This window comes from Strongylocentrotus purpuratus, unplaced genomic scaffold (assembly GCF_000002235.5).
Source record: "Strongylocentrotus purpuratus isolate Spur 01 unplaced genomic scaffold, Spur_5.0 spur5_scaffold_1, whole genome shotgun sequence".
Classification (NCBI taxonomy): domain Eukaryota; kingdom Metazoa; phylum Echinodermata; class Echinoidea; order Camarodonta; family Strongylocentrotidae; genus Strongylocentrotus; species Strongylocentrotus purpuratus.
Genome location: NW_022145594.1, coordinates 30,842,227 through 30,853,818, shown reverse-complemented (window position 1 = coordinate 30,853,818; position 11,592 = coordinate 30,842,227). Strand labels below are relative to the sequence as shown.

The 11,592-nt window shown below is 39.6% G+C and overlaps 1 protein-coding gene across 1 annotated transcript in view; it reads left to right on the top strand.

Annotated features, from left to right (window-relative positions):
- Positions 1-5,089: 5,089 nt before the first annotated feature.
- Positions 5,090-11,592, top strand: part of LOC105440660 — a 31,815-nt gene continuing 25,312 nt past the window's right edge. Inside the window, exon 1 of the mRNA XM_030978035.1 lies at positions 5,090-5,418. The gene's annotated coding sequence lies outside the window, so the exon portion shown is untranslated. The remainder of the gene's footprint in view (positions 5,419-11,592) is intronic.

Sequence of the window (11,592 nt, the reverse complement as noted above, 5' to 3'; positions counted from 1 at the left end):
AATTTGTCTTGGCAACAGCCCTGAAAAAAAAATGAAGCAATTATTTGACTAAGAATAAGAGTTATCCATTTACATTCCAATACTCTCCGAAGCTACATCTTTTCTTCTCTTATTAAGGAGTGATGTATTTCACCCAATCAACAGTCTCACAATAGAAACTACAGACTCTTGGAATTTGCATGCATATAAAAAAAGTTTTTTTTTAAACAAAAAGATGACATTCTTGAGACGCATGTAGTTCGAAGCTTAAATACTTCTCAAACATAAGGAAATTTGACCTGGCAACAGCCCTGAAAAAAAAAATGAAGCAATTATTTGACTAAGAATAAGAGTTATCCATTTACATTCCAATACTCTCCGAAGCTACATCTTTTCTTCTCTTATTAAGGAGTGATGCATTTCACCAACAGTCTCACAATAATAACTACAGACCCTTGGAATTTGCATGCATATAAAAAAAAAAAAATTTAAACAAAAAGATGACATTCTTGAGACGCATGTAGTTCGAAGTTTAAATACTTCTCAAACATAAGGAAATTTGACTTGTCAACAGCCCTGAAAAAATAATGAAGCAATTATTTGACTAAGAATAAGAGTTATCCATTTACATTCCAATACTCTCCGAAGCTACATCTTTTCTTCTCTTATTAAGGAGTGATGTATTTCACCCAATCAACAGTCTCACAATAGAAACTACAGACTCTTGGAATTTGCATGCATATAAAAAAAGTTTTTTTTTAAACAAAAAGATGACATTCTTGAGACGCATGTAGTTCGAAGCTTAAATACTTCTCAAACATAAGGAAATTTGACCTGGCAACAGCCCTGAAAAAAAAAATGAAGCAATTATTTGACTAAGAATAAGAGTTATCCATTTACATTCCAATACTCTCCGAAGCTACATCTTTTCTTCTCTTATTAAGGAGTGATGCATTTCACCAACAGTCTCACAATAATAACTACAGACCCTTGGAATTTGCATGCATATAAAAATAAAAAAAATTAAACAAAAAGATGACATTCTTGAGACGCATGTAGTTCGAAGCTTAAATACTTCTCAAACATAAGGATATCCCCTTTGTTGATCGATGACAATTTGTATATTTTGATTCCTTGTCTGACATCAGACTTTGGGTTTTTAGGAAATTGAACATGGCATGGCTGAATAAAAAGGAAAGGAGTTTACATAACTTATTGGGGGAAAAGATCCTCTGTACGCTCCGATGGCTTTTATCGTAACTTTGCCATGATGATGTAAAGAGCAAATTGAATTTTATTTTTTCGTTTTTGTTTTTGTTAATTATATATATAGGCCTAACAACCAAAGTTTTATTTTGTATTTATATTATTTTATGTTCACCTTCTCTCTCTCTCGGAGAGGTAGGAAAGGAAAAATATAGTTTAGCACTGGACAGTTAACCTTTATTATTTAATACCTGCACCCTGTCCATGGTCGACATCTAAATTATTGTTCACACCATCGATTGAACGGAAGCTGTGAAACTCACTGAATCAATATTTAACCCAGAAAAAAGGAAACAGCGCCATCTAATAATCATTACTGAATAACTCGAAAAACAGTATTGCCAGGCGGAAATAATCTTTTCAGATTGGACAGCCTTAAAACCCAACAACAACACCAATAACAATAACAACAACAAAAGGATGGAAACGATTCAACGGTATTCCCAGCCGGGGCAAGGGAGGGGCCAAATAGGGGGCCAAATTCGGGAGAAAATATTTAGCGGCGAATAAGCGCGGGGGGGGGGGGGTAAGAGGAGTTTTTTTTTCTTTCTCAACAGGGGGGAGGGGGTAATTAAGGAGCACTAATTTGTTTTCGTCCCTATTCGTGAGAGAATATTTAGCGCCGAATCAGCCAGCCGGCAAATAAGCGTGGGGGGGGGGGGGGGGTAAGGAGGTGTTTTCTCATGGGGTGGGGGAGGGGTAGTGAGCACTAATTTGTTTATTTCTTGAGCGCCTAATCAGCTAGCAAGCGAATAAGTTGGAGGGGGAGGTATGTTTACTCAACATCCACCTACCACCCAGCCCCCCCCCCCCCCCCCTCTTGAGGAAAGGGGGAGGGGCCCATCTTCATTTTTTCTCTTCAAAAAAGGTTAAATTTACCTGTTTTTGGCCAGGGGCTGCCCCCCCCCCCCCCCTAGATCCACCACTTTTTCCTATAGGGTGTACTTCAGATGAGTAATAGAGATACCCCCTGAAAGGAGGGAAACAATTTGTCATTGACTCGAGAAGCAGGGGAGGGGCATTTTTGCACATTTAATTTACAATATATACAAGTCCCAATCTACAACAATGTCATAATGAAGATAGGAAAACTAGGGGAAAATGCACATAAAAACCGGCAGTCAAGTGTGAAGAAAATGATTAAGATTGTGACCAATGACCACAACACGCAGGTACTAGTACTTGCTGGCAACAATCCTGTCTTTGTTCCAGTGGCGTAGACAGGTTCGCACACCTGGGGGGATGACTCAGGGGCGGATCTAGCTTTTTGCTAAGGGGGGGGGTTGACCAAAATAATGACGATGCGGAGCATCGTCCACGAGCCGCGAAGCGGCGAGCCGATTTTTTGGGGGGTGTTTATTTGAACCCCGTAAGTGATGTTTTCTTGGCATCTATTAACACAATGGAGACCATAAAAAGCAGTGCATGATAATGTCTTTTTAAATCAAGTAACAGTTAAATACACAGTTATATCCAGAGTTATCATGTGTTTGGTTAAGTTACCAGATGAGTTGAATATCTTCTCACAATATTTGCACTTGAAAGGGTTTCTCTCCAGCGTGCGTTCTTTTTTTTGGGGGGGGGGCCGCCCAAGGGGGGGGGGGTTTAAACCCCCTAACCCCCCCCCCCCCCCCCCCCCCGTAGATCCGCGCCTGTTTAATCTTGTGGTTATCTTGTGGTTTCCAAACCACAAGATAACCACAAAATACTTGTAAGATTTTCTTTTTTTTACCGTCTGAATTGGCTTTCACCGTGTGAATGCGGCTAATAACAATAAACACAATTACAATAATGATGAGGATTATTATTATCATCATCATAATTATTATTATTATTAATATTATAATTGTTATCATTATTATTATTACTATTATTATCATCATTATGACTTATTAAGTAAGCAAATATCATTCCCCAAAACCTGGGGGGGATGATTGTACATGCCATCCCCCCCCCCCACCTCACAAGGTGGGGGGGATGCATCCCCCTCATCCCCCCCGTTGTCTACGCCCCTGCTTTGTTCTCATTCATCTATTCAACTCATTTCTACACTACAACCGCATATTGGCATAGGCCATAAAATGGGGATTCCCCATGAGGTAATTATAAGAGCGCGCGCGCTCGCTCGATATATGTGGCAGTGGCCGTGGCCATCATAGACAAGTGAAGTAGTGGCATTACGTGCGCAATATATGTAGGGCGTGGCAGTGGCCATCATAGACAAGTGAGGTAGTGGCACCCCCCCCCCCACCTCAAAAGGTGGGGGGATGCATCCTCCTCATCCCCCCCCCCCCCCCCCCCCCCCCCCCGTTGTCTACGCCCCTGCTAAAAACCAAAGTTTTATTTTGTATTTATATTATTTCATGTTCACCTTCTCTCTCTCGGAGAGGTAGGGAAGAAAAGTATAGTTTAGCACTGAACAATCAACCTTTATTAATTAATACCTACACCCTGTTCATGGTCGACATCTAAATTATTGTCCACACCATCGATTGAACGGAAGCTGTGAAACTCACTGAATCAATATTTGAACCAGAAAAAAAGGAAACAGCGCCATCTAATAATCATTACTGAATAACTCGAAAAACAGTATTGCCAGGCGGAAATAATAATCTTTTCAGATTAGACAGCCTTAAAACCCAACAACAACAACAACAACAACAAAAGGAGGGAAACGATTCAACGGTAGGCCTACTCCCTATACAGGGGCGGATCCAGCCGGCGGCAAGGGAGGGGCCAAATAGGGGGCCAAATTCGTGAGAAAATATTTAGCGACGAATAAGCGGGGGGCGGGGGATAGGGGTAAGAGGAATTTTTTCTTTCTCAACAGGGGGGAGGGGGTAAAGAGCACTAATTTGTTTCTTCCCAATTCGTGAGAGAATATTTAGCGCCGAATCAGCCAGCCGGCAAATAAGCGTGGGGGGGGGGGGTAATGAGGTTTCTCATGGGGTGGGGGAGGGGTAGTGAACACTAATTTGTTTATTTCTTGAGCGCCAAATCAGCTAGCAAGCGAATAGGTTGGAGGAGGGAGGTATGTTTACTCAACATCCACCTCCCACCCCCCACCCCTCTTGAGGAAAGGGGGAGGGGGCCCGTCTTCATTTTTTTCTTCAAAAAAGGTTAAATTTACCTGTTTTGGGCCAGGGGCAGCCCCCCCCCCCTAGATCCACCACTTTTTCCTATAGGGGGTACTCCAGATGAGTAATAGAGATACCCCCATGAAAGGAGGGTAACAATTTGTCATTGACTCGAGAAGCAGGGGAGGGGCATCTTTGCACCACATACTTCCTATTTAATTTACAATATATCACTATGAATATGACTGACAAAGAAAGCGGACAAAATATACAGTTCCTCAGGTAGACAAAGGAACATCCCTTTACTGCTATTATGTAAAAATGTGTAGAACAGGTGTCACATGCATATTCACCTTTTTACATAATAGCAGTGAAGGGATGTTCCTTTGTCTACCTGAGGAACTGTATATTTTGTCCGCTTTCTTTGTCGTCATGTTCATAGTGTATACAATTCCAATCTACAACAATTACATAATGAAGATGGGAAAACTAGGGGAAAATGCACAGGTGTGAGGTGTGAAGAGAATTTGATTAAGATTGTGACCGATGACTATAACTCGCAGATACTCGATTGCAACAAACCTTTCTTTGTTCTCATTCAGCTTTTCAACTCATGTTTACACTACAACCGCATATTGGCATAGGCTGGGCATAGGCCATAAAAGGGGATTCCCCATGAGGTAATGAAAAGAGCGCGCGCACACGCTTGATACAAGTAGGGCGTGGCCGTGGACATCATGCCCAGACAAGTCAAGTAGTAGCAATACGTGCGCAACGATCCCAATGTCGCAGCCATTGCGTAGTATTTTCAGCTAATTTCTCACTATTGATGTAGAACCTTGATTTTCATCATCCAAGCTACATGCCCAGGCTGTAGACAGAAATGACACTTTCGTGAAATAGGAAAACCACCATTCCGCATTCGCTCTAGATCTGATCCGATCAACACAGGAGCGCTGCATTGCATCACACGTATTTGTTCCCGGCTTCCCACCACCCCATAAACGCTACACATACTTGTGGCATTTGTGCATGCGGACGAACGAGTAGTTGCCAAAACCTCGATGTAGCTGTAGCCACAGAAAATTACGACCTGGTAAGTATGGGGATGGGGATATCTTTCTTTAACTTTTTTTTCGTCTATGGCTGATCGTCAACGAAACGGAGTTAAGTCTTTTGTCGATTCTGTTTGTTGCTATGGCAGGCAGCCAGTGAAAACGAATTTGTGTAATAAAATTATAGAAATGCAAGTATTTAATTTTGATTCCCACTCCAGCAAAGCATAGCGAGTCATAGACAGAAATAACCGTCTGATTTGGGTCATTTCTTTAATAGAACTGACATTTGTTGACATTCCCCAATACAGACGGTGACCCAGAGATCTCACGACCATGACATTTCTCCCCCGATTTTCTAGATCTAGATCTTATTTTCTGATTTCTAAATCGGATGTAAAATGGGTATAAGTAGTGTTCTCCTATTTACACTACATATTTTTAATTGAAATCTCATACAAATTGTCCCATTTTCGTCTCAGAACTGTGAAACCGTAAGTTCATGCACTCGAACATAGAGCTATATGACCCGGCGGCCGATATATTTCCGGGTCAACCTACCAAAACATAGCCAATGGCCAATCAGAGCACTCGTTTCGTGGGTCAAGCCGGGCTGACTTGTACGTAGCTACGGTAGCTATTGGACGTTCGCAAAGAAAAAAATTAATATTCATCAACTAAAACCAAGATGGCTGACAACGACTAGGAGACTTTCTCGGATAAGACTCTAATCATTAATTTTGGAGCTGAATAAGCAAGCTATCGTAAGTCAAAGTATATATTTAAGTTTTAGTTATTGTATAGATCACGGGGGCTGTAGAATGGCAGCAAAATTAGATTTGTTGAAGAAGTAAAAAGAGAAAAACCTCGGAGTATTTCGTTCATCTCTGTTTGTTCACTCTACCCTCACGGTCCCCATAGGCCGTACTTCAGTCTCTATAATCGGAGGTCTAGTGGAGCCAGACGTAGTCTCAGTGGAACAACCGACGATTAGAGAGACTGAAGTTTTCGGTCTAAGTGAGTCAATGCTAATGCGTATTGACCTCTAGTATAGCACTGCACTACGTGTTATATAGGCAGCATTTGAATACATTGATAGTCAATACACTCACAACACTAAAATGCGGCAAGTTTGACAGTAGACTCGCAATTTAAATTTTTTAATTATTCTTTCTAACATCGGTAAGTTGAAACAATTGTATTTTACTGCCAATTAGATGTCATCAATTGTTACAGTGGTGTTTGAAATGTTGAGAATCAATAGCACAGCTTTTAATACACAGCCAGGACAGTAATGTATGTGTGGTTATTCCTACTTGTCCTACCTCATTTTTCCTGATTGAGGTGTCATATGAAAAGGCAGAAAATGAGCTTTCTGGAAATGTGATTTTCTCTTCGAAATTTAGATTCCATCCCCCAAATGACTCTTTGGTACCATTTCTTCAAATTGATTTTGATCACTCATGCATCAAATGAAAGTGGAGGATCTAAGCTTTAATACAAATATGTGTCATTTGTTAATTTTAATCGTGATTATGGTAAGTTATGATAAAACATTGATAATTCTCGGTTTTGTTTTTTCTGGGATGCACTGTATAATAAAATTAATTGATGACATGAAAACATACCGGTAATTTAACTTTAATACAATAACAAGAATTATTCATTTAGAAAGTTGCAGAAGAAGAAAGGCTATAACATTAAGCGATTGCTTGATAGCGTGATAGCCCGGGGTAACGTAACCCTGGGGGGGGGGGGGGGTGGGGGGTGGTGATGACCAAAAATTAAAACAAAATCTGGTGATGGGGATGATGTTGATGATGATGATGAAAATAAAAATGAAAATACGCTGGTGTAAATAAGTTTGACACCAAAAAATTATATAAGTATACAGGAGTTATAAATATAGTGATGGATATTTTATAGGAAATTGAAAATAATAATGAATATTAATTAAGCACTGGGAAAAGATCTAACAATGTACTCTGAAAGAAATGCTTTCTTTGTATTGAATTAAATGAATTTAAGGTTCTACATGATTTTAATAGACAGTTTTCGCAACTGGCGACAGGGCCACAACTCTAATCTTTGCGGAGGATCCTACTCAGAGCAAAACATTTTGCGTAGTGTCCAAACCTATGACAAAAAAATTTAAATCATCGGGAGCGCCAGGAGTGTCAAGTCTGACAGACATGAGTGCTATACAAGAACCCACTATTGTTGTTGTTGTGTTTTGGTTTATAGGCAATTAGTCAGTAATTTGACTATTGTCACCAAAATACTTTACGGCACGTGTTGTATCTCTCATTTTTGTATTTTTGAAAAATATATTCATTTCGTTTTATGGTGAACTTTGTACATAAAGAGCATTCACCGATGCCAACCCAACACAACAGAAATGCACTCATGCAAAGCCAAAGAGTTCAATGGGAATAGGGGGTACTCCAAATGAGTAATAGAAATACACCCAGAAAAGAGGGAAACGATTTGTCATTAGGGACTTTTAGATTTGCATGTTGACATACATGTAGTGGACTGCTACATGTGACGTCCTTTTAAGGCACTGGCAGTATAAAAGGACTTCACAGTGCCTTAAAAGGACGTCACAAGTAGCAGTCCACTATGTCAATGCGCAAATCTAAAAGTCCCTATTGGCTGGAGAAGCAGGGCACCTTTGCACTACATAATCCCTATTAACTTTAAAACATATAAAATGCCAACTTACAACATAATGAAGAATATAATAACTACCATATAGGAAAAAATTGCACATAAAAAATGGCAGTCAGATATGAAGAAATCGATTAAGATTGTGACCAATGACCACAACATGCAGATACTCGATTAACAAAAATGTCTTTGTTCTCATTCAGCTATTCCATTCATTTCTACGCTAGCCTACAGCTGCATATTGGCATACCTTATTTTCCTGCGTTAAGGCCGCAGCGCCGTATAGGCCGCACCCCCTACTTTAACATTTTGTAGACACAAAAAAATGATTATAATTTTTTCTAAATATTTTAAAAACTTTTTTGTTTTGCTTTTTTGCCGACACCATAGGCAGCAAGCCAGATGGCGTCTTATTTCAGCCTTCTCTCCAGCCGCCAGTCGATTGTGTATTGCGCAATAGTTTGGCATGATTGGTGCGGCTGCGAGGATTGAGGTTGCTTAATGCTAAGTTCACACCGACGCCGAATTGATGGCGCATTAAATCGGCGAGCAAAGCGGCGGCAAAGCGGCGGCAAAGCGTAACAAAGCTTAATTAAAGCGTAAAGACCGTAATAGAGCGTGAGAAAGCTTTGAGCAATTCGGGACATTCTGCAAGAGCGCCAAAAAAATTTAAGCTGTTTAAAAATTTGAGGCGATCTGTCACGAATTGCGTAAAGCGGGGAGAGCGTATTAAAGCTTATCAAAGCGTCACAAAGCTTATCAAAGTTTTGCTCAAAGCGTAGGAAAGCTTAACAGAGTTTGAATTTTTGGCGCTCTTGCCGAATGTCCCGAATTGCTCAAAGCTTTCTCACGCTCTATTACGGTCTTTACGCTTTAATTAAGCTTTGTTACGCTTTGCCGCCGATTTAATTCGCCATCAATTCAGCGTCGGTGTGAACTTAGCATAACATATCTCAGGAGATCGTGAGATTTTTTGAAAAAATGACGCCGAATTGATCGCCGATTTAAAGCGCGACATTCGGCGTCGGTGTGAACTAGGCATTAGCTGTGGCACGAACTTAGATCTAGATCTACCGTAGTTTTTGGTTGGTGAGTTATGAAGTTTATTCACGAGATTGACAAAACTTCATGTCAACAATATAACCAAATTGTCAGTAAGTCATGTGTGGAGTTATTCTAGAAATGTCCTGTACCATTGTACTGTTTGTACATTAACTGGTATAATCATTGTACTTAGGTTGGTCCCATATATGTACAAATACGTGCTGTTTTGACTGCCGAATTCAACTGTTGGCCGCACCCAAACTTTTTGATATTTTCTCTTCCGAAAAAATGTGGCCTTTAAGCTGGCAAATACGGTATGCCATAAAATTTGAGGGGATTCCTCATGAGGTAAATATAAGAGATGCACCCGCACGATACATAGGATGTGGCAATGGTCGGCCATCATAGACTTTGTCATAAACAATTAAAGTAAAGGTTGTGGCATTAAAACAATCCCAATGTCGCAGTCATTGCCTCATATTTTCAGCTAATTTCTCACTATTGACGTAGAATCTTGAATTCCATCAGCCATGCAAGCTGCCAAGGCTGTACACAGAAAAGATACTTTCGTGAAATAGGAAAAAAGGAAAAATTATGAAACCACCATTCGCTTCGATCCGATCCGCGCAGTAGCACTTCATAAGTTTATTGCATCACACGATTTGTTTCCTTCTTCCCACCATCCCATAGTATAGACGCTAAACACACAAGCTTGTGGGCGTTTGGAGATATTATGCTCATGTGACCTAGCTATGACACGTTGACGTCATACGACTCCAGTGGCTAATTACGAACTAGCTTATAAAATGCATCGTTTAACAATGTTAAATCTGAGATACATTGTGTTTAAAAAAATCACGTGCTTCAAAATGATCACAGAAGTGCCTCAAAAAAGTTTTAGAAAATTGAGTGACCGGTTTTACCATACCCGGTACTCATTTTCCCCAATAGACTGTAGTGTTATGAAAACCGTTAAGAAAACGCCAAATTAAATTTTGATTTCCACTCATAAATATCTTGATAATCAGACAGGCAATCGACTTGTAAAAGTCATGGGGTTACTGACTGACCTAAAGGTTTATGATTATCAATGCAGCATGAGCTAAATCCAGGATTTTGTTTCAGAAGCTGAGATAAAGTTACCCAATCCCTTAAAGATTAGGCCTACAGAGATTTTGATTTATTTTATATCCATTTATAAGCTCCTCCATCAAATTGAAGTATTGTCTTCTATATGATACATATATAAAACTTGTAACTATACCAAAAGTATACGGTCACCCAGGGGTCATTTTGTGAGTGTTTGCAGCACCATGCGCACCACGGCTGCCACGCTGGCCACTGCACTACGGGAGTAATTTCAGCAGCATTCTGATATGTCAGGCCAGGCCCACCCCTGCAAGTCAAGGGTATACCGTACTGTATTGCCACTTTTGTTTTTATATTATGGCATATTAGTGTCAGATTTGTGTCATGTTTGTGTAAATATTATTTGATTATGTTTGAACCATAAACAGCTGATAAGAGCATAGCCATGTTTCTTTGGTTTTTTTAATCATGACATGTAACATTGTAACTCAGATTCCATAATTCCCACTGAGGGATGAGATTACATGCACCAAATTGCACCATTATTATATGTAAATAAATGCAATATCTCCCTTACCGTGAGAGCCCGGGAGGGGGATACCCCCTCCCAAACCACCCTCCTCTGGCTCTGCCCCAGCCCTTGGACGCTTTGCTCCTCTGAACTCGGTCTTGGCTGTATGTAACTGAATCATACATGTATGTATTTGGCATATGGTTTATGTTGGAACTGTGTATGACACTACTTAATATACTATTTTTGTTTGTGTGTGTGTGTGTGTGTGTGTTGTGTGTGTGTCCTTCCTGTTAAATATTTTATGAACCTCGGTATGAAAGGTAATAATTTGCTTATGATTATTGATATTTATGATGCGATACCCAGGTTATGGAAGGATGATTCAGGGTTAATAGAATTCCTCGAGGTTGATTTGATAAGCTTTAATACTTATTTCCATATTTCTAGTAAAAAAATACAATTTGTGGATGTGGGTTCAAGAACAATCTATGATTATTTCATCAAAGCACTGCAACGAACGTATGATTTGCAGGTAAGGGATGGGCAAAATGATTATGATTTTATAGATAAAGAAATAAAAGAAATATTTGTTAGACCAAGAATTACTATACTCATTAGAAAACAACGTGAATTTCAATTTAAATTATTGCATGGAGCCATATACACTAATGAGCATCTTCATAGATTTGGTTTTGTTGGTGATAATTTATGTTCGTTTTGTAAGCAGGAAATAGAAACATACAAACATTTATTTTTATCTTGTGGGAGCGTTCAAAGGTTATGGCAGGCTTTAATACAACTTTTTGAGTTAGATGAAATTAAAGATTTAGAATGGCGAGATATATTTGTTGGGTTGGTAGGTAGTTCATATAGAATAAAAATGTGTAATACTATCATT